Below are 24,647 nucleotides of genomic sequence, written 5' to 3'. Positions count from 1 at the left end.
ACCTTAAACCTTTAGGCCCAAAACCTGAAAGGCTTTTTCTTTATCCCTAATGCAAGACATTTATAAAGATTGATTGAAATAATGTTAATATGCGGAAATCAGTTCTCTTCCTTCAGAGAAGTGACATTGACCTTTACCTTTTGACTCCAAAATCAATGGGTTTGTTCCTTACACCAAACAAAAGTGAGCCATAACATTTGGCAAGCAATGATGGATTTTTTTAAGCTTTTAATGATGCTTTAGCATTATATTGGCCTAATGCCTGTCTGACAGTCACTCTGAGGCTGCCAAGCTGGGATGGAATGGTCAGATATCGAACTCACTACTCCTGGATTATGAGCCTGATATCCATACAAGTGAGATACCATGGCAACAACTCAACTTATTATGCAGGAAACCAGTTTCATCTACAGTTAAGGACTTTGGCCTTTGACCTTTTCATCCTCAGTTTAATAATGCTTTTCCTTACCTCAAGTGAAAGCCATCCAGAAAGAATGATAACTGTAGATTTAGGACAACTGAAACTATTATGTAGATATCAAATTGGTGACAGATGCATGTAAGGACAATATATGCTCTGCCTTTTGGCAGGTATGTAAAGATCAGAGAGATTCCAGATCAAAGTTTTGTGCCCATTCCTCTACCATATATTGTAGCTAATCATTAACTACAGGTACAATAGTTGGTTTACACATACTCATTCTGAGTGTCTACCAGATAATCTGAAAACAAAGCAAACATTAGTTTGACTCGAGAGAGTAGCCACAATGTCAGTAGTAGAAAAAGAAACAGTCCTGGCATACACCAGTGTTATATAGACCACAAATACCTCCATATTCTCAAACAGTCCCCACACACAAATGTTACATACATCACAAATTCTTCTCTATTCTCAAACAGTCCCCATACACCAAGGTTATATACACCACAAATACTCCCCTATACTCAAACAGTCCCCATGCAATATTATATATGCACACAAATAACTCCCTATACACAAATGGTACACCAATGTTATATAGGCAAACAAATACCTCCTTATACTCAAATAGTCCACAAACACCAATTTTATATACACACAAATACCTCTCTATACTCATAATGAATGAACAAATTTACATACACAATCACAGATGCATGTACATACACATGTATTCAAAACAACAGATGAGAATAGGTTTAAATGGAATTTTAACACTTTACTCATATAAAAGATCTATTATAAAACCTTATATTTTAATTTCCATATTAAAATAGCAGAGCTATCAATGTTCAAGAGTCCAGTTGTTTGTGGTTTTCAAGCAAAGTGCAGGAACCCTATACATTTTGTTGTTCAATCACAACTAAAATTCCAAATGATGTTGATAAGTACTTGCAGTTGTCTCCCTTAATTTGTCAATATTAGCACTCATGCTAAATATACAAGACAGCAGGTATCATGGTTACATTTCTTCAATGGATATGACAGATCATTTTAAAATGGAAAACGTGTTATAGAAAAATATCTCATTCCTCATTCTATATGGTCTTCCCATGAACTGAAGAAATAAACATGCAATATATATTTGGTCCTTTCAGTATTATGGTAGTGTTCCATTTTTTATACATAACAGATGATATTAGTCAGGTAACTGGAGAGAAAAATGTTTCACATTTGCAGCAATATTCACTGAAAAATAAACTCTTTTAATCCTGGTTATCTTACCTTTAAAGTGGCTGTTTCCACTGTATCTTTCAATGCTTCTTGAAAACAACTTCAAAAATATGCATGGCTCAGTGACTGTAGTACCTCCTAGACAGCAAACCTCATCTACAGCTGTCTTGTTTTGTTTCTTCTCTAAAAGCATTTATGTTACACCCTGTAAGAAAAAGACAGAAATGTTTTATTGTGGCTAACATTTAATAAGTGTTATGTTTATTGTGATTCTTCTTCTTCTTCTTGTCTTTAAATTTGCAGATGCCTATACCTTGATATCAAACAAACAAGAGTCCCTGGAAGGAATTGACACTCTACTGGTTAACAATTAATAAGTGCCATGTTTAATGTGATTCTTTTCCTTTAATTAGCAGATTCATATCCCTTTATATGAAAGAAAACATCATCCTCATTAAGAATGCCTGTTTTTGTAAAATCAACACCAAAATGGCCATATTGGATCTAAAACTGGCACAATACCAAAAGGGCCATATTGGATGTAAAACTGGCACAATACCATAATGGCCATATTGGATGTAAAACTGGCACAACACCATAATGGCCATATTGGATGTAAAAATGGCACAACACCATAATGGCCATATTGGATGTAAAAATGGCACAACACCATAATGGCCATATTGGATGTAAAACTGGCAGAATGCCAAAATGGCCATATTGGATGTAAAACTGGCATAATACCATAATGGCTATATTGGATGTAAAACTGGTATAACACCATAATGGCCATATTGGATGTAAAACTGGCACAATACCATAATGGCCATATTGGATGTAAAACTCTCACAACACCATAATGGCCATATTGGATGTAAAACTGGCACAACACCATAATGGCCATATTGGATTTGAAACTGGCACAATACCATAATGGCCATATTGGATGTAAAACTGGCACAACGCCATAATGGCCATATTGGATGTAAAACTGGCACAATACCCAAATGGCCATATTGGATGTAAAACTGGTACAACACCAAAATGGCCATATTGGATGTAAAACTGGCACTATACCATAATGGCCATATTGGATGTAAAACTGGCACAATGCCATAATGGCCATATTGGATGTAAAACTGGCACAATACCATAATGGCCATATTGGATGTAAAACTTGCACAATACCATAGTGGCCATATTGGATGTAAAACTGGCACAATACCATAATGGCCATATTGGATGTAAAACTGGCACAACACCATAATGGCCATATTGGATGTAAAACTGGCACAATACCATAATGGCCATATTGGATGTAAAACTGGCACAATTTTATGATCAATCAACCTGATATCATAAAATCCTGTTAGTGAACATTTTTAATATTTTCTTTTCAGTCTTCAGAAAAATATCAATGCAAGATCTGATAAAAGTCACTGCATTTTCTAGATCATTTTTTACTGTATTTCTTTTTTTTATGGCAGATAATTCTTTCAGTATTTGTGTAAATAGTGTTTTATTATATCCATTTTCCAGAACTGCTATGAAGTTGTAAGTACATTATATTCATTTTTCTCAATAACCTTACCATCTATTAACATATCTTTTATCTCTCTTTCTCTCTCTCTCTCTCTTGCTCTCTCTCTCCTACTCTGTCTCTGGAAACTAATACACATCTTGCTAAGTTATGCTGATGATGGACTTAATCATTGTCATTAAAATAAAATTATTTCATTGAATAACATAAATGATCATGAAAACATATAATCAAAATGATTTTTAAAAAATATTATCAATAACGGAATATATCCAAACCAATGTTCATGACTTGCAATCTAATAAATTGTCTTTGTATTGGTTAATGACAGTCCAAAGCATCCATCCATCAAAATCAGGTTCATGCAATAATGGTTTGGTTTGATTTTGTGTTTCATGACACCACCAGTGAGATATTTAGGGCTGATGCAACTGAAATAAAGTGCCTTGCCTATATGCATAGTATGGTATCCAACACAGGCTGATCTTATGAGAGGATCTGTACTTGTACCTTTCTCATGACATATCCAGCACTCCACCTACTGAGCCATATCTATTCCTGCTTCCATTAATTGACATGCAACAGGCTTTGGGCCTATTCTGCCCCCATTCATTGCCCTCATGACATGCAAGAGTGTATTTTGGGCCTATTCTGCCTCCATTAACTGCCTTTCATGACATTCAAGAGTGTGTTTTGGGCCTATTCTGCCTCCATTAACTGCCTTTCATGACATTCAAGAGTGTGTTTTGGGCCTATTCTGCCTCCATTAACTGCCTTTCATGACATTCAAGAGTGTGTTTTGGGCCTATTCTGCCTCCATTAACTGCCTTTCATGACATTCAAGAGTGTGTTTTGGGCCTATTCTTCCACCAGTCATTGCCCTCATGACATGCAAGAGGGCGCTTTGGGCTTATTCTGCCTCCATTAGCTGCCTCTCATGATATGCAAGAGGGTGGTTTGGGCCTATTCTGCCTCCATTTATTGCCCTTATGACATGCAAGAGTGTAGTTTGGGCCTATTCTGCCTCTAGTCCTTGCCACTCGTCACATCCAAGAGGGAGTTTCAACCTAGTCTGCATCATTGATCATCCAATTGTCACAGGTTATTACAGGCAAGTAATCCACTGTAGTCAGTTTCTTTTGTGATTCATGGATGACATCCTGGATTATAACCTACTAATAGGTATATTAAGATGGTGTCATTTTTAATAATCTAGCAACTCACCCTGTCGGTCTTATTCAGGTCAGTAGAAATAAATGAATTGAGTACTAACTGCATTATGTGCAACAACTGCCTGAATTTGACCAATATAGTCTCAGTCTCTCACTATAAAGTGTCTTAGTATAACAGTCTCTCACTTTAAAGTGTCTCACTATAACAGTCTCTCACATTAAAGTGTCTCAGTATAACAGTCTCTCACTATAAAGTGTCTCACTATAACAGTCTCTCACTAAAAATGTCACAGTATAACAGTCTCTCGCCTCTCATTATGAATTATTAGTGCAACAGTTTCTCACCGTATATCTTTCACTACATCAGTCTCTCACTATTAAGTATCTCAGTATAAGTCTCTCTCACTACAAAGTGGCTCAGTAAAACAGTCTCTCACTATAGTCTCTTTATAACAGTATCTCATTATAAAGTGTCTCAGTATAAGTCTCTCACTATAATGTTCCTCTCAGTATAAGAGTTAGACTGTCAGTATAAAGTGTCAGAAAAAGTCTCTCACTATAAATTGTCTCAGCATAACAGTATCTCACTTTAGAATGCAACATTATAAGTGTCTCTCACTTTAAAGTGTCTCAGCATAAAAGTCTCCCTCTATAAATTGTTACCAATATACTAAGGTCTTAAACACTATAACAGAGACAAGTGAAACCAACAATTTAAGTAAAATTAACAAACAATTTATTTCTCTAAGTTACAAAGTTAAAGTTCAAGAGGAACAATTAAATCCCAAATAATCCTAAATCTTCCTATCCCAAGTCCAAAATATAGAATTTATGAATGAATTACAATAGCCACGAATGTACTGATGTACCAGGAGTATTTAAGTCTTGAACTAAAAGTCTTGAATGCCCTGATGTACCACAATGACAATTCAGAATGTCTTTGAATGAGTTATTCCTAACTGCAAAGGAGTGTTTTCATCCAACACATCAAAAAGTACTCTGTAATTTGAATGAGTAATTTCAATAAATAATCCTTTCTGAATTATATTTGAATGCAACAGTAATTGATTCCACAGACTGAACTTTAGATAGGACTGAAGACATTGATTACAAATATCTCATTTTATATATCTTAGACAGAAAGACACAGTGATCACATGCAAGAGGGCTCTCAAAACTCACTTATTTCGACTGCAAGAACAAACTTAAAGATCTAATAATGTTTCCTGCCTGAAATATCCTCAGCATGTTTTTATTTTTTAATGTTTTTTTCTAATTTCATGGTGTTTGTTTTTGTAAAAATATTATTATGTTTTTTATCGTATAGGTGTTGTCTAATGTTATAAAGTACTTAGAGCTTCTAAAGATTATGCACTATACAAAGTCCTCATTATTATTATTATTATTGTTATTATTATTATTATGTGGCAATAGCATTTTCTAAAACTAATGGAAAATTCCAAATTATTGCCAATAAGTTTACTTCCAGAACATATCATGTTCATAAATAAAATTAGGCATTGAACTCAAGTTTTAGTAAATATCCTAAAAAAACAAGACAAAAGCCAGGTAGGCCTAACCTCTACCCTCAATCACAGACAAAGGTCGAGTACACAATATAAATATACATAATAAAAGTGTCTTACTTAAATAGTCTCTCATGATAAGGTATCTCAGTATAATAATCTCTAATTATAACATTCTCTGACTATAAAGTGTCTATGTATAACACAGCCTATCATTATAAATTGTCTTAGTATAACAGTGAACTAGTAGAGTGGACTCCAAGAGTGAAAGCTTCATCTTTACCCCAAATGCAAGCCATCCACAAGGACTGGTTTATATCTATCATCTATAAATAATGTTAATGCAAAATCCAGCTTTTTTCTCAGAGTGGTATTAACTTTTGAACTTGAAATCACTTGAAAATATTTTCAAGTCATCAAATATGTACAAACAAATCAATGAAATTAAATTTGGCTGCTTCATGTGGTTTTTGATTATCAATGCAAATTTTTTATCTAAAGTGGGTAGCTTCCCCTTGTCTAAAAAAAAGAAGGAAGGGTGGTAGTAGAAAAAAAGGAAAGGGGACGAAACAGCCATCATACAATATTTACCTAACACTTAAGGATACATGGTAATAATTGTATGGAAAAATGGGAACCAGTCTGGAAATGGGTGAAGATAAAAGAGTATATATGGGTTTGGCTGGTCAGGAATGGTTGATAATGAGAGATCAATTTTAGTAAAAAGTATTTTTGAGTGCTCATGCGCTAATTGTAACTGGAAAAATATAAAGACATTGTTATATTGATGGAATTTCATTCCTTTGACAGTCTTGAGTTTGAAACTCTCATTACTGAAAGGAACACCTGACTCTTTGGTGCAGAATTGAAAGCACATGTTTCAAACACATGCAAGTCTAGAAAATACCTCAGCTCATATCCTTTTCTTTACACAGAGCTGTCATCTAGGAAACATCTATACTGATAAATATAGGTTTCATCATGGACACTCAGAAATTCAAAGTTATTGAGTTTTTAATATCATGGTGTTTACATAGGTTTAACATGGGAACTGAAGTTTGGAAACTGAATTAATACCGTGAGTCCTTCAATATTCATCTCTTTTTCTTCCTAAATAATACAAATTGTATAATGCGCATATGTTTTGATATATATGTGCAACTTAAAACTAATTTAAATTAATTTGAACTAATTTGCAGGAGCTCTCATGCAACACTGCTTTCGAAGTCTGCTAATTCATATAAATCTTGCATCAATCCTGCATTCACGTTCCCTGGCAACATCTCTGATTATGCATTGAGGTCAAAAGAATGTAGTGGTACATGGATATGAAATGGCATATTTTCCTGATTCTACAGTCCAAGTATGACAACTATACACCCCATGGATATGCCATGGCATATTTTCCTGATTCTACAGTCCAAGTATGATAACTATATATCCCATGGATATGCCATGGCATATTTTCCTGATTCTACAGTCCAAGTATGACAACTATATATCCCATGGATATGCCATGGCATATTTTCCTGATTCTACAGTCCAAGTATGACAACTATATATCCCATGGATATGCCATGGCAGACTTTCCTAATTATACAGTCTAAATATTAAAGCTATATATCCCTCCATGGCTTGCTACATGTTATCTTATAGAAAAATGAAAACATTAGCCATGATGATGGCACCATTTGCATAAGTACCAAACTAAAGCAGGCGAGACAAAGATGAAAGAATCTTAATGTTTTGTTTTATTCTGAATATTCAACAGTGGGAGAATCACTGTGAAAAACTGTGACAAAATACTAATGTCCATTTCAAAGTATGCCCTGAAGTACCTCACTGTGTATACACAAATATATGCCCTGAAGGACTTCACTGAATGCACACAAAGTATGCCTTGAAGTACCCCACTGTATTATACACAATGTATGCCCTGAAGTACCTCACTGTGTATGCACAAAGCATGCTATGAAGTACTCATGATATGCACACAAATTATGCCCTGAAGTTCCCCAAGTATATGCATAATGTGTGCCCTGAAGTACTTCACTGAATACACTCAAAGTATGCCTTGAAGTACACCACTGTATATACACAATGTATGCACTGAAGTACCTCACTGTGTATGCACAAAGCATGCCATGACGTACCCATGTTATCCACATAAAGTATGCCCTGAATTACCCCACTGTATTTGCATAATGTGTGCCCTGAAGTACTTCACTGAATATACTCAAAGTATGCCTTAAACTAACCCAATGTATATACACAAAGTATGCCCTGAAGTACCTCACCGTGTATATACAAATTATGCCATGAAGTACCTCACTGTATATACACAAAGTATGCCCTGAATCACCCCACTGTATATGCATAATGTATGCCCTGAATTACTTCACTGAATATACTCAAAGTATGCCTTGAAGTACCCAACGGCATATACACAATGCATGCCCTGAAGTACCTCATTGTATATACACAATGTACGCCATCAGGTACCAACGATATGCACACAAAGTATGCTCTGAAGTACCCCACTGTATATGTACAATGTATGCCCTTTAGTACCTTACCGTGTATACACAAAGTATATCATGAAGTACCGATGGTATACACACAAATTATGCCCTTAAGTACTCCACTGTATATGCATAATTTATGACCTGAAGTACCTGTGTATACACAAAGCATGCCATAAAGTACTAATGGTATATACACAAAGTATGCTTTGATGTACCCCAATGTATACACACAAAGTGGATGGACAATACCACACTCATCCTGGTTAAGAGTGATGCTGAGTGTAGCTCAGTGATAAAAACATGTGCTGCTGAAATATGATCTGTGCTGCAATAACAATGCCTAAACTTAAGCTAGCAACTAACTGTTAATAAAATTCACATATACCACAGTGAAAGAAATTCACATACCTCACTGTTAAAGAAATTCACATATCTTACTATTAAAGAAATTAATGTCTGCATCACTGTTAAGGAAACCCACATGTATCACTGTTAAAGAAATTCACCAGTGTCATTGTTTTTCACATTCATCTCTGTTAACGAAACTCACATATATTACTGTTAAAGAAATTTACATATATTACTGTTAAAGAAATTTACATATATTACTGTTAAAGAAATTCAAATATCTCACATTTCAAGAAATTCATATCTGTCGCTGTTAAAGAAATTCACATATCTCAGTGTTAAAGAAATTGACACGTTTCACTATTAAAAAACTAACAATTATTTCTCTGTTATAGAACACTGTAAATCAAATTCTCATAAATAACTGGTAAAGAAATTCATAGTTCCCAATGCTGAAAGCTGGCTTCATGTGTAACACCCCAGGCTTATACAAAACAAGGATTTTGTCCAATACAGTCTCTCTCCCACTTTTTAATCAAAGGCCTAAAAATCTCTAAAACTGAGCTGTCAAAAATGGCTCAGCTACCAATGGCATCATCTTCTTCACTCAATCTCAGTGGGGAAAAAACAATGACAGCAATAATTAGAGACCAACATTCAACAAATGAGTGGCCAAGTTGTCTAAAGTGCTCACCATTATGGATCATTGATATCTTACCTCTGTCTGTGGGTTTGAGTCTCAGGCTCAGTTAATATGGGCACATGAGAAAGCTTGCCAGTAACTTCCCATGGGTCGATGGTTCTTCCTGTGGTTATCCCAGGATCTTCCACCACCAGTTAAGCTGGCCACTTATCCATAGCCTATCTTGTTCTGAAAAATGGCATTAAACCCCATAACAAACTAAGCTTATTTTGGGTTCTTCTTTACTTCAGTTACAAACCATTCACAAATTTTTATAACTATACATGGCAGACAGCTCAAGTCATTGTGTTAAGGCCATTTTCCTTCTTGAGTCAGTGCATTTTGATTAATCCTGACACTAAGTGCAAAGGCCTAGTAATTTTAATACAACTCTTTGATCTTAAACTAAGTAACAAAAAAAAGCAAAAACAACACATTTAGAAAACTTTAAAAAAATTGATTTCCCTACAATACAATGTGAAACTTTAAAAGGATCTTACTTTATTGTAAATTAAATCATAAATAATCCTAAATGTTCTACTACATCTTCAAAAGTGTAGATTATTCTAAATGAATCCCATTTGTGTTCGAAATGATTTCTTATCTTGAAAGTGAAGATAAAAAAGCCTGAAATAGTGTTGACGTTCTAATAATCTTGATGAATCACAATGATATAGTCCAAAACATCTCTAAATGAACTCATAATAATCATAAAATAGTGATTGAGTCTGAAAGAATTATTGAATACTTTGTAATTCCAGTGAATCCTTAAAATAAATAAATTCTCTCATATTAAAACTGAAATCAAAGAAAACTTTTTACCTACAAATAATAATAATCTTAATAAATAATCTTCCTTATGCCAAGTACAAGCCATTCTCAAAGCTTAATGACTGGACATGGTAGAAAACTCATGCTATTGTGTTGAACCCATTTCAGTGTTTGAGCCAGTGGCCTTGACCATTGACCTCTTGACCACAAAATCAATAGACTTCTTCCTTTCAAACCACCCACAAAGTCTAGTAACCATAGATGGAACATTCAAGTTATATTTCAGAAACCATTTTCATTGTTCAGTGACAGTGACCTTGATGGTTGATCCCAAAATGAACAGAAATCTTCTTTAGGCCATATGGAATCTACTCTCAAAATTTAATAACTGCAGATTGCAGAGAAATTGGGTCTTTGTGCAGAAACTACCTGCTTTGTGTGTCCTATTGCTATGGACCAGGTATGCATGTCCTAGTGTCATAGACTAGATGTGTGTATCCTACTGCTATGTACTAGATATGTGTGTCCTTCCAATATGGACTAGATGTGTGTGTTCTACTGCTATGGACCAGGTATGTGTTTCCTACTGATATGGACTAGGTATGTGTGATCTACTGATATGGACCAGGTATATGTGTCCTTCTGCTATGGATTAGGTATGTGTGTTCTACTACTATGAACCATGTAGGTGTGTCCTACTGCTATGGACCAGGTATTTCTTTCCTACTGATATCGACCAGGTATGTGTGTCCTCCTGTTCTGGACAGGCTATGTGTGGCCAACTGTTATGAACCAGGTATGTATGTTCTACTGCTATGGACCAGATATGGGTTTACTACTGCTATGGACTCAGTATATGTGTCCTGCTGCTATGGACCAGGTATGTGTGTCCAGCTCCATTGGACCAGGTATGTGTGTCCTACTGCTATGGACCAGGTATTTCTTTCCTACTGATATCGACCAGGTATGTGTGTCCTCCTGTTCTGGACAGGCTATGTGTGGCCAACTGTTATGAACCAGGTATGTATGTTCTACTGCTATGGACCAGATATGGGTTTACTACTGCTATGGACTCAGTATATGTGTCCTGCTGCTATGGACCAGGTATGTGTGTCCAGCTCCATTGGACCAGGTATGTGTGTCCTACTGCTATGGACCAGGTATTTCTTTCCTACTGATATCGACCAGGTATGTGTGTCCTCCTGTTCTGGATGAGCTATGTGTGGCCTACTGCTATGGACCAGCTATGTGTGGCCTACTGCTATAGACCAACTATGTGTGTCTTACTGATATGAACTAGATATGTTTCCTACTGCTATAGACCATGCATGTGTGGCCTACTGCTATGGACCAGGTATGTGTGTCCTACTGATGTGGACTAGATATGTGTGTCCTACTGCTCTGGACCAGATATGTGTGTCCTACTGCTATGTATTAGACATGTGTATCCTACTGCTATAGACTAGATATGTGTGTCCTACTGTTATAGGCCAGGTACGTGTGTCCTACTGCTATGGACTACATATATGTATCATACTGATATGCACTAGACATGTGTGTCCTACTGCTATGGACTAGATATTTAATAACTGCAGGTTGTGGATAAATTTGGTCTTTGTGCAGAAACTATCTGCTTTGTGTGTCATATTGCTATGGACCAGATATGTGTGTCCTACTGTTATGGACTATGTATATGTGTCCTACTGCTATGGACTAGATATATGTGTCCTACTGCTATGGACCAGGTATGTGTGTCCTACTGCTATGAACCAGGTATATGTGTCTTACTTCTTTGGACCAGCTATGTGTGTCCTACTGCTATAGACTAGGCATTTGTTTCCTACTGCTATGGACCAGGTATGTTTGTCCTACTGCTATGGACCAGGTATGTCCTCCTGTGCTGGACTAACTATGTGTGTCCTAATGCTATGGACTAGAAATGTGTGTCCTACTGCTTTGGACCAGGTATGTGTGTCCTATATGTGAGCAGCACAATACCACATCATCGTTACAGTTTATTCTGTATGTGGGATGCCACTTCCCCAATGCTGACTTAATGTTCCAAAGCTTATTTGTGGAGTTTTGTGGACATACGGTCAGAAAGCAGTAAAGTGGTATACCGCTTTCTGCTATTGCAGTAGGGACATAAAAATGTAAACAGCAAAAACTGAAAAAGATCTTCAGGAAGATGAACCCTTCCAAATAAAACTAAACATGTGGTCCTAAATCTAACAGAGAAGGTAAGGATATTCAGATTCCTTGAAGAGTATATAAATAAAGAGAAAGGTATAAAATATAGTCTTACAGCATATCGATCAAAGATTATTGTAGAGATTGCAGTCTATAAAACTGTCTAAAATTTTCTCTGATTTTTTTTCTTCTTCAGATTTAAAACCTTTCTAACTGAAACACTTATGTTCTCACAGAGGCCAAGTTGATACACTTACAAAAATGTCTTCCACTGTTAGTGGACAATATAATGATATGCACTGTGGTCGAGTTTCACCCTTCGGGAGGCAGGAATGGGTCAGGCATATGTTTCCAATACAATGTAAGTGGCACCATACCTTCTCATCTGTACAATTTGTTCCATATGAAGGATGCCACCTTCGCCAATGTTGATTTAATGTTCTAAAGATTATCTGTACAGTTTTCGTTCCACATATTTGCCAAGTAGACATGTAATATGAATTAATATAATATTTGAAGCCTCTGTAGAAAATCTATATTCAGATGCTGATGACTGCACAGAAGCCTTGGCTGCTACACCATCCTTGTATACATTCACCAATGTGATCAGGCCACCATCTTGTTTCTGTAATATTTGGGATATTATTAGTATGCCACATTTAATACCATTTTGTCCAATATAATATCAGGTTGTAAAATGTTTTACCAGGTAGTCAAATTTAATATCAGTTTGTCAGACTTAATGCCATGATGTAAGTGTTATGTATAACTGTTGTTGGTATATTTAATTTGAATTGTGGAATTGATCTTAATTCATAACTAAGGGTTGGAGTTGGGCCTACCTGAATAATGTCTTTTTTATAAACAACATATTATATCACTATTTTTTATCTCTGATTTTATATCATATATTAAAATCATTATTATTTGGAGGTAACATGTTTATGTGGGCTTTTGACCATGGAAACTTCTAGAAGGGATCTCATTTATGAAATTGATGGGAAAAATGATCACCTCATCATGGTTCTGTTATTATGTCCTAGGTTTTTATATTAAGGTTGATTATATTAGAATTACTCATTCTATTTTAACATCAGTCTTTAAAGGAATCAATTTTATTGTATTTCATTTAATAATTAAGAGGAATTATTTATTTAAATTATTCATTAGAATTAAAAAGTGCTTATTAATTTGCAAATAAAACAATATTTTAGAATTGTTGTGAATTGTTCAAGAACATTTTGTACGTTATTATTGTGATACAACAAGACTGTTGACACCTTAGCACACTTGAAACAATGGAAAAGTGGTTCAAATACTGTCCACAGTGTACCACATGTAAAGGCCATCTATCTTTACATCAATAAAACTTTTTATTCAAATTAGGTTTAGCAACAATTACATTCTGTGAAAGCAATTTGAAGATATAATCATAATTGCTTTTGGACAGAATTAAATGTAGATTAAAGATTTGAATATAGCTTTAATTATTTTTTGTAAGCTGAAGACTTTTTCCAGTGCTGTGTAGAGTTGAATGGCTTCATCTTGTTAACTGTCTCTTTAATGGGAATTATGGTAACAATAACAGGATAGTGGAACGTATGCTAATAATAGAAGTATACTGGGATATATGGTAATAATATCAATATAATGGGATGTATGGAATTAATAGCAGGATACTGGTAAGTATGGTAACAATAGCAGGATACTGGTATGTATGGTAATAATATCAATATACTGGTGTGTATGGTATTAATAGCAGGATACTGGGATGTATGAATATAATATCAATATACTGGGATGTATGGAAATAATAGCAGGACACTGGTATGTATGGTATTACTAGCAGGATACTGGTATGTATGGTAATAATATCAATATACTGGGAGGTATGGTATTAATAGCAGGATACTGGGATGTATGAATATAATATCAATATACTGGGATGTATGGAATTAATAGGAGGATACTGGGATGTATGAATATAATATCAATAAACTGGGATGTATGGAATTGATAGCAAGATACTGGTAAGTATGATATTAATAGCAGGATACTGGTATGCATGGTATTAATATCAGGATACTGGTATGTATGGTAATAATAGCAGGATCCTGGTATGTATGGTAATAATAACAGGATACTGGTATGTATGGTAATACTAGCAGGATAGTGGGATTTATGGTAATACTATCAGAATACTGGGATGTATGGAATTAATAGCCAGTATTAATGGTGGCGGAAGAACCCGGGAAATCCCCGGAAAGAACCACCAACCCTCGAGAAGCTACTGGCAAGCTTTCTCACATAACCACATTGGCTGAATCCGAGACTCGAACCCATGCAGACAGAGGTGAGATGGCAGTGATCAGTAAAGGAGAGCGCTTTAGACCACTCAGCCACTTGGGGCCCCAAAAATAATTGCAACAATGAACTTAAATACATTAAAAATTTGTAGACCAGGTCCATCTACACGTGAAAAGTTACATTTAGAAATAAAACATTTAAGAAAAAAAGAGACATTTGGAAACTACAAAGAGTATCATAAATGATACATTATACACAAGTCTATATTTAATAATTGTCTAAGTTCATAACTGAAATGTATATGAAGAAACTATTTTCCTTTCTTCAGTCTGAGTGACCTTTACCTTTCTACCACAAATTCAAGAAGATTTTGTTCCTCCTCCCCCAAATGCAAACCATCAGCAACGTTTGGGCCAGGTCTGTAATGTGAAACTAAGATTGTGAGAAAAAATTATTCTTGTTGCAGTCAGTGACCTTGACTTTTGACCTTTACACAATTCCAAATGATTTGCCTCCTACCTTACACAAAATGCAAGCAATCCACAATGTTTGGCGGAGGTATGTCAAGCAGAACTAAAGTTTTCCTCTTCTTTCAGTCAGTGACATTAACCTTTGACATTCATTTTTACTCCAAATTCAAATGGGTTCTTCCACACACCAAAGGCAATCCATGTATAAAGGCTGGCAAACATAGGAAAACTGGTGTTATTGTGCAGAAAAATATAATGTATTCAGTGGTCTTGATCTTCAAGCTTTTGAACACAAAATACACACATTGCCCTCTTGTCTACATCATGGATGACCACTGCAGTGGCCTAAGTGGTTAGAGCACTTACCTTGGATGAAGGAAGATGTGTTTTGATCCTCAGATGAGTCATACCAAAGACATATAAAAATGGTATTTAAGAGTTGCCTTACTAGCCATTTAGAGGTTAGTATTATTACTGGTTGGCCTAGTGTCAGGATAGTGTATCTGGGTGGGACATGAAGCTAAATGTCTGTGACATGATAACACCATGCAAGACATCACTATAAAATGCCAAACTTCTTGCAAGTTAAAAAAAAAGAAAAAGTTAAAAAGAAAAATACAAAATTATAAAAATATATGGCCAAAGCTTGTTATATAAACTCCATATCGATAAAAGGATTTTAATTAAACCTTTGAACATAACTACCCTTTTGGAAAAGTGACTGATATGTCTTTATATACTATTCTTTTAGTGTGGGCTTAAGAAGGGAACAAATGTGCTCACAAAACATGGATGTTCCATCATAATGTATGAAAAGTAACCTAGATACAAAACCCAACCAAAGTGTAATATCTGGATAGCTGGACAAGGGTAACACTGCATGATCCTATTAATGTCATGGTGGAGAATAAAAATCCACAAACAGTAAATTATCATCCAGGAAACTGACAGCTATTTACATTACGAGCCATACACTGTTACATACCAGCATTGTCAAGACAGCCATTTTAATGATCAAATCTCATGACAGTCCCATCTTGATACAGATGTCTAGTTAGGGCTGAACAGCTGCAAAACCTGACAAAAAAACAACAAAAACATTCATATTTTATAATGCATTAAGTCATTGATATCATGGACTCAACTGTAAATATTCATACATGTATACAGCTACATATCATTTTATGTCAGCACTGTTGCACTTACAGAACTTGCAATCGTATGCACATAGCTAAATAAGCCAACACAAGACAATAAATGTCTCCACAAGACATAGATACTCCCAACAATCTAATACCAATTAAAGGTGAAAAATTCTAAGTTAGCATAGGACATATCTCAGTGTAATGCAGCTGGAAAAAGAATCAAAATCAAACATGAAGTAAACATGTTTTAAGGCAAACTCTATGAAAATTTTCACTGCTCAGTATGTGGTTGATACTAATTTCATAACTATTAAAAATTTTACATAGAGAAAAACTTAGGCCTCGTGGAAATATCTTGAATGTAGGGCAAATAAAGAAAGAATGCAAGCATAATACAAAATGAATGCAAATAAAATGAACAATAAGGAAAAATACGATGAGTATATTTGTTAGATAAGAGGCCCAAGTGAACCTCATATCATTCACCTGGCTTAAATAACTTAACAGTTGACTTTTGTAGTATGTTAATTTTCCATTTTTACTACAGTCTGATACCAATTGTTTTCCAAAAAGAGACATATATTTAATTAGTAGCCTAAAGAGTCATGTGACTCTTGGTAAATGAAGGAAGTGTTCAGGAGAAAAGCATGTTGGAATTCATCTTCTACTGAATTTTTTTTAATGAATGGCTTGCAAGGGGAAGAACTGTAAATAAGCCTGTAATTTGCAATAGACAAGGGTTTCTTCCCTTTCTTTCCTTAGTGACAGAAACAATTAATTTAATATAGGAAGCAAATTATTATGAAGAAGAAACTGAGTTCTAGATACAGTGTATGCTGAATTCACTTAATTGACAGGTTGCTCATTGGATATCCTGATGATACAAACCTATTTACTAAGTTTGATACAAATCTAATTATAAATAATCACCAAATTGCTTACAACCTCAGCCAATCACGTCCATTATCACCTCATCAATATGTGCTAATCCTGCACAAGACTGTACTCATCTTAGATCCTGACTATTTCAATCATTTTACTGACTTTGCTATAAATCATACCACAAATACCATATCTAGACTTAAAACAAGTTGACACAATGTGATGCAAAATCAATTCATTAATGTGTGGGTTTTGGTAAGTAATAAACTCAAGTGAGATCTTGATCAAATAAGTCTCTAGCACATGTCTGATCAAAACTGGATCATGAATATAGCTGCCAGGTTAGGTTACAATAACAACCAATTATCACCTCATCATTAACATGCATTGATCTTTATCAGACCAGACAAGATCATTTATAGTCTGATGAAAGTCAGATCAGAATAATAACCTGTTTAGTGGTAACATACTCAGCCAGCCAGATGCAAGACTACCTCATTATTATGTGTATATCTTGCCTGTTATTAAACTTGTTTGTGATCTGAATTATACATAACCCTGAATTCCATGTTTAATTAAGGCTGGATAAAACAATGTGTCATCCTAAGTAGCAGCATGAGGCCCATGTGGGCCTGATATTATTCACATGGCTTACATCACTTAACAGCTGACTATATCTCACTAACCTGGAATTATTGTAGTTGTAAGCATATATATTCCAAACTGAAAGACACATGATCATAAAATAATCTCATTTCCAGCTAAGATAAACTAGCAAGCATACATAATCAGATGCAAGATCGTTTCAGCAATATGTTGGATTTTGCTTCTCAGTGAAGTCATTCAACATATGCATGTTGTAAGCATAAACATTCCAAACTGGATCAAGACTGGATCATAAATATGTTTTCCAGAATCTCAGACAATCAGATACATGATTACCACATTAAAAGGCATGTATCATGACATTAACAGGAATGTATCTCTCTTAAGTCAGGACTTAAGCTTTATCAAAATTAGACCAGAAACATGGCCTCTGTAACAGTGGTAAAAAAAACTTAGGCAATTAATGCGGCAACAGGCTAAGCCATCACAGTGATAACAGGCTCAGCCATCAAAGTCATAACAGGTTCAGCCATCACAGTGATAACAGGCTCAGCCGTCACAGTGATAACAGGCTCAGCCAATCAAAGTGATTTCAGGCTCAGCCATCATAGTGATAACAGGTCCAGCCAATCAAAGTGATAACAGGCTCAGCCATCACAGTGACAACAGGCCCAGCCAATCAAAGTGATAACAGGCCCAGCCATCACAGTGATAACAACCAATGAGATGGAAGACAACACTAGTAAGATGAATATATCTCATGCATATTAAAACTTGTCAATGATAATCAGGATAAAATCTTAAATCCCAAATTGGATCAAACATGTGGCTTGTAGAGGAGTAGCAAGCAATAGACACATGGTAATGACATAAGCTCACTCAGCCTTACTGCCAGGCAATCAAAAGTTTCAGAGTAAAGTAACTTGACAACATGTGCATCTTCAGGTGACGACCATATTATTTACCGAGTTACATGGCATGCCAAACAAAAACTGTAGTCCTAGTTGCACTAACTAGATTGAGTGCTAGAAGGAAGTATGGACACAGGGATTCCTATACACATCTCCACTATTCAGACAGGGTTAGATCTAGTCAAATACTTCACCAACAGTGAATAAACAGAAATGACTCATACAAGTCAGAACGACTACTCAACTCAAGCTGACCTTTTGGGTTCATTTCTTGGTTGACCCCAGGGGAACCATCTGATTTAAAATTTTGTGAGATCCAGAATAGGTTCATCATGAATACAATTATTGAATCATATATCAAAGAGTTGCATTTCTTTCATTTTACAGTTACAATCAGTATTAAGAATTGTGTAAACACATTCTCCAAAATGGCAATATATTCAGACAATCAGATACAAACCCAACTCACTAATATTTGTTGATCTCGCTTGGCCAACTTCAAAGGGTTTCTCTGCATTCTTTCTCCACTTAATATATTTTCTATCCTGTAATTTCCTACTGCCTCATCTGACAGTAGCTTTCCAGCTTCCCAATGGTACTTCCCACAGTTTTCCTGGATTCTTTCTCTACTTACTGACTCCATATATAGCCTATAATGTGCAGAAAAAGTGGTGTTAAACCAATAAAACCAAAATGACCGTTAACATGTAGGCCATTAAATCCACCAAGAATGTAATTCTCATGGGTGAGATAATTGAGCAAGGTATTACAAACAGACAGACAGACAGACAAGGATAACAAAATATAAGTAAGGGATATGTGTACCATGACTGCAAATGGTACTTTAAGTAAAGATAAAAGAGATCTCACAATTTGCAATGCCTTCTTCAAACTGTTAATCATATAGATTCTGTATTCCTTTGAAATTCATGTTGATGTATCTATATCTGTAAGCACAACTGTGTCTGATAAAATGAGTTAAATGGAAACCGTAACTTAAGTGTTGATACCATCCAAGTGCCAAAAGTGATACCATCCGTGTCCCAAAACTGATATGCAATCCAGATTCGGGGATCATGATTTATCACACTACTGGTATATAAACATTTGCTTGCAACACTTTTTTCATAGAAATTTGGTTGAAGTTTATTGATTGTAAGATAATAATTTGGATGAGACTAGGTCTCGGTAGCTGGGTCACTAATTTCACTTATAGAATATTTAATGTCTTCTCCACTGAAGCATCTCAGCAATAATTGCATGGATAAAAACTTCCACAGATATTGAATGATCATACATGCAGTCATAACACACTGCACACAAAGAGTTGTTTTGTCAAATTCTTGAGTAACTGGTATCATGACAAAAATCATATTTATCTATAAAAGATAAAAATAAATTCATTTTACTTTCATTAATAAGTGCTTTCATAACTACTTATTGCCTCTTTATAGCACTTGGGCCCCATAGTGTGTCTTTGCAATCCAGAATGAATCAACAGTAATTATAGAATAGTTATTTAGTTCTAAAGTCTATGGATATTTGTAAATCCAATGAATAATTTAAATAATTCAATCCTCTTCAATAATACAAATCTTTAAGATGGGAATAATTAATTATTATATCTTATAAAATAAAAGAAAGAAACAATTTCAGAATCAGGATTAAGGTCTTAAATTCATTTTCAGAATTTTCCAAGTTGTAAATAAGGTCAGGTCCTTTAACGGCCAAACAATCAGTAATCGGTTGACCAAAATTTCCAAAAGGGTAAACCAATCACCTGAACTCTAATCCCATCAAATAAGTAACAGGATCACTTCATACCTTTACAAGGTCAAAAGAAAACAAAAACTTGTTTACCCACATTTAAGTACAATCGTCTAATATTAAGTCATGTAAGGTTTTAAAAAAATTACCCTTATAAACCTACAACCATGAATGAAAAATGAAAAACATAATGCAAATATGCATAACAATAACTAATTACAATATCATCATCCTGTGTATGTATTGATATCATTCACAAAGTATTGATATAATTCACAAAGTGTCATACCTTTCCACTCAAGTACAACAAAGTGGCATAATTACAAGAATTATGTTATAAAAATGATAAATTAATTAACTCAACTGTCATTAAATTCATCCTAATCAACGTTGCTCTTTATTACTCAACCAACTACAATTCATAATTTCCGCGTGTACAGCAATATACACTTTGTATTTCGATGTATCTTGGGGTAAGTGTGCATTTTGGTATTGCTTTTAACCCCTTAAAAAGTCAATAATTTGTACAGTCAAAAAATTTTAATTAAATTTATGAAACATTTTAATTCTGTGATCATTATGAACATTTTTCCACCGTTTCAATAATGCTATGTTATGTTCCAGTAGTTATATTTTGTTTTGGTTTGTAACTGTAAAAAAGAGCACCTTCTAAGTGTCCCTTATTGATTATGTAGTTCTCAGCAATATTTGCTAGGACCGCTCGAAACATTTTAACGATACATTCCCTTTGCTTTTAAATGTGCGTGTTCATAATGGATAAATTACTTTTATGGATATAGAAATTAAAGCTGTTGATGTATTGTTTGTTCCATAAGCACGGTTCATGTTAACATTAAGTGATGGTTTGTTCGATCACTAGACAGTTTCGTAAAACAATTTCAATACCCACTTGTCCGTTACATATTGGTTCATAATATGTAGGAGTCCTCTCACTCAAACTTACTTGAATAACCAAACGTGCTTCAAATAAGTTGTAGTCATTAAGCCGCTTTTTGCATTCCGAAGTGCGTTTTTATCATCTTGATGATTAAAACTGGAGCATTTTCCAATGGTCACAAAATACCCCATTTATCAAATTAATATCGGGATATATGTATGCTCTTTGAACACATACATTTTAAGGGCAACACCGAAGCTGCCACCATGAAACTATATAATAAACGCCCCAGTACCGGCTCATGACCGTGACCCAAGGGCCTTAACCCCAGGCACAATATATATATATATATATATATATATATATATATATATATATATATATAACGTCTTATCCTCCCAGCATGTTCAAAGTGTTGGCAAAACATATTTAAACAACATCGATTTAAGTCATTAAGTGTATGATGGGGCGCTCTACCGATATTATGAACGTTTGAGAGAGTGGCGGATGTAAGGTGGAGTTGTTTACATATGCAGCATGTACAATGGAGAGAATGTTGGTATACCAATGTGTTACTTTGATGTGACGTGGTTGAAATTTCGTTGGATATTGTACTTGTAATCTAAGCACACGGCTTATTAATGACCGCTACGTTTTGCTAAAACGAAAGCAGCCTGAATTAGTCTAAAGTACTCTATCTTAAGCAGTTATTACAATAGAGAAATACATTTTACTAAGCTAGACAATTCAAGCTTCTGAAAGTGCAATTAATGAATCACCACACATATAAAATGTAAATAAAAGTTATCGGCTTTCTTTTTCAATTTATCTGTGAAGTCCAGGAAGTGAAAATGACCAAGTGGAGATAGCAGTTATTTGAAAGATGCACATCTCAAGTAAGGCCAAGTTCTATACTCTATAACCCATATTACGTGCATCAATCATACACCAAAAAACAAAGGGAATTAAAAGCTCTTTGAAGAATATCTATGATATACAAGGTCCTTTTCACAAATAGCCAGTATAACCAGCGAGGAAAACTGGGGACATTTTTCTTCTTTAAAATAATCGTATCATATGCAAAGTACGAAACTCTAGAGTGCTACCGATATTTTTCTTTGACCTTTGACCTTTTCAGGTAATTCAGGTGATTTATCAAAACAAAATCATACCCCAAGTCAGGTGAATTTCAGGCCAGAAGCCTAGGATGGAAAGTATATATAGACAAACAAAATGGATAGGCAGAGAATATCACAGTATCACTGATTTTTTTTTTCTTCAAGAAACATGGGAATGATACCAGAAATATGCATACCAGTGTAAGTAATGCTATCTTCAATTTACGATGACCCAACCACTGCATCATTTACATTAGCCATCATAAGCTCTATCTTTGGTCTCATATCCCTTGTTAAAGTAGACATAATTGATTATAGTGCGTGTTCTATATTAACGTTAGTCCGCTAGCCAGGAGCTAGTAAATTTGCTGTCAAACTATTAGATTTCATAACATTTTATTAGTCTAATGGGTTGTAAAGTTGCGATTTTCACCAGTCAGTGTTTATGTATACTATCATATGTAATTTTCAAAAATCTGAATGTCCGTGTTTTTTTTTTTAGTTGAGTTAATTGATCTTATTGTTATTATTCTTGTTGTTTTTGTTACTTTTGAAATTCTACAAACTAATTTATAACAATTTAATATGATGCAAAAATGCAAAGATGATTTAAAAACAGCGTCATCCGAAATAATCCTTCTATATCGTTTTGCTTGACTATATGGTATCCCATTTTTACATGATTTAGGATGGCATGAAGAATATTCAACATAATGATGAATATTCGTGTTTTTAACATGAACCATGGTAGCAATGTCATTATTTTCATTTTTCACGACATTTACATCCAAAATGATACTTTAGTTTTAGGCACATTGAATGTAAATTTTATTGTTGGATGTAATGTGTTTAAACTGTCTATAAAATAATTAAGGTCTTCTAACGAATAACTCCAAATCATAAAGACATCGTCTCAAAATCTTAACGATACATCTGGTTTTAAGAGGCATTTATTTAGAAAATAATTTTCTAATTTTCTCATAAATAAAGATGCATAAGCAGGTGCCATAGGACTACCCATTGCTGTTCCCATTTTTTGTAAAAAGTTTCCATTACCAAACTGAAAAAAGGTTTTTACGATCACAAGTTTTATCAAATCACAAACATGTATTTTTGATAGCTTATATATATATATATATATATATATATATATATATATATATATATATATATATATATATATATATATATACACATATATATATATATATATATATATATATATATATATATATATATATATATATATATATATATATATATATTCATTTTCATCAAGATAATATTTACATGCTTCGATACAATCATTGTGTGGTATATTCGTGTAGAATGAAACCACATGAAGTGTAACAAGGAATGAATTATCAGTTAGTTTCGGTAAAGATTTCAATTCAATTTGGTAATGAAATCAAAAGTATCTTTGACATATGAAGGTTGTGATTTCATCATTGGTTGTAAAATGTGATCAATATATTGTGATATATTATTTGTAATTGAGTTATATGTAGAAATAATGGGTCTACCTGGATATCCTAAATGTAGTGACTTATCAACCTTTATATGTATTTTTGGTAACATATAAATCTGAGGTGTTCATATTCTATTTGGGAAGATATCTAGTTCATCATATATGGAAAAGCTGTGTATAGAGATCTGATTCATACATTTGCTTTGTTTTCTTTAATTTCTTCAGGATAATTATAGGAAAGTTGTGTCTAATATTCTTCATCATTTAATTGTCTTTCTACTTCTTTAATATAATCCTCCTTAATCATTATTACTATGGTGCTAGACTTATCAACTTTTTTAATAATAATACCTTAGTAGTGAATAGGGATACATTAGCGACAATGGGAAATAGCATTACAGACCCCCCTGGGAACGATTAGCGACAATGGAAATTTAACATGGAGAAAAATCGTGGGTCAGATTAGCGACAAGGGGAATTAACATGGGAAATAAATCGTGGGACTGTTGAGCGACAAGGGAAATGAACATGGAGAAAAATCGTGGGACTGTTGAGCGTCAAGGGGACTTGAACATGGGAATAGAGTGTGGGTCTATCTAGGGACTAGGGGAATTTAACATATGGAAAGTGAACATGGTGGGTCTGTATAGCGTCAAGGGGAATTGAA

The 24,647-nt window shown here is 34.5% G+C and overlaps 1 long non-coding RNA gene across 1 annotated transcript; it reads right to left on the bottom strand.

The window, feature by feature from the left end:
- Positions 1-12,711: 12,711 nt before the first annotated feature.
- On the bottom strand, positions 12,712-19,372 carry LOC149772691 (uncharacterized). Its single transcript, XR_016417616.1, has 3 exons — positions 19,199-19,372; positions 16,171-16,262; positions 12,712-13,033 (listed from the first exon to the last, which is right to left on the bottom strand). It is a non-coding gene; the product is annotated as an uncharacterized LOC149772691 (long non-coding RNA).
- Between the last annotated feature and the right edge of the window lie 5,275 nt (positions 19,373-24,647).

This window comes from Sinohyriopsis cumingii, unplaced genomic scaffold (genome assembly GCF_028554795.1).
Source record: "Sinohyriopsis cumingii isolate HCF-2022 unplaced genomic scaffold, ASM2855479v2 utg001273l, whole genome shotgun sequence".
Lineage (NCBI taxonomy): Eukaryota > Metazoa > Mollusca > Bivalvia > Unionida > Unionidae > Sinohyriopsis > Sinohyriopsis cumingii.
Note: the sequence above shows the minus strand (reverse complement) of the source record. Positions and strands in the feature narration are given on the sequence as shown.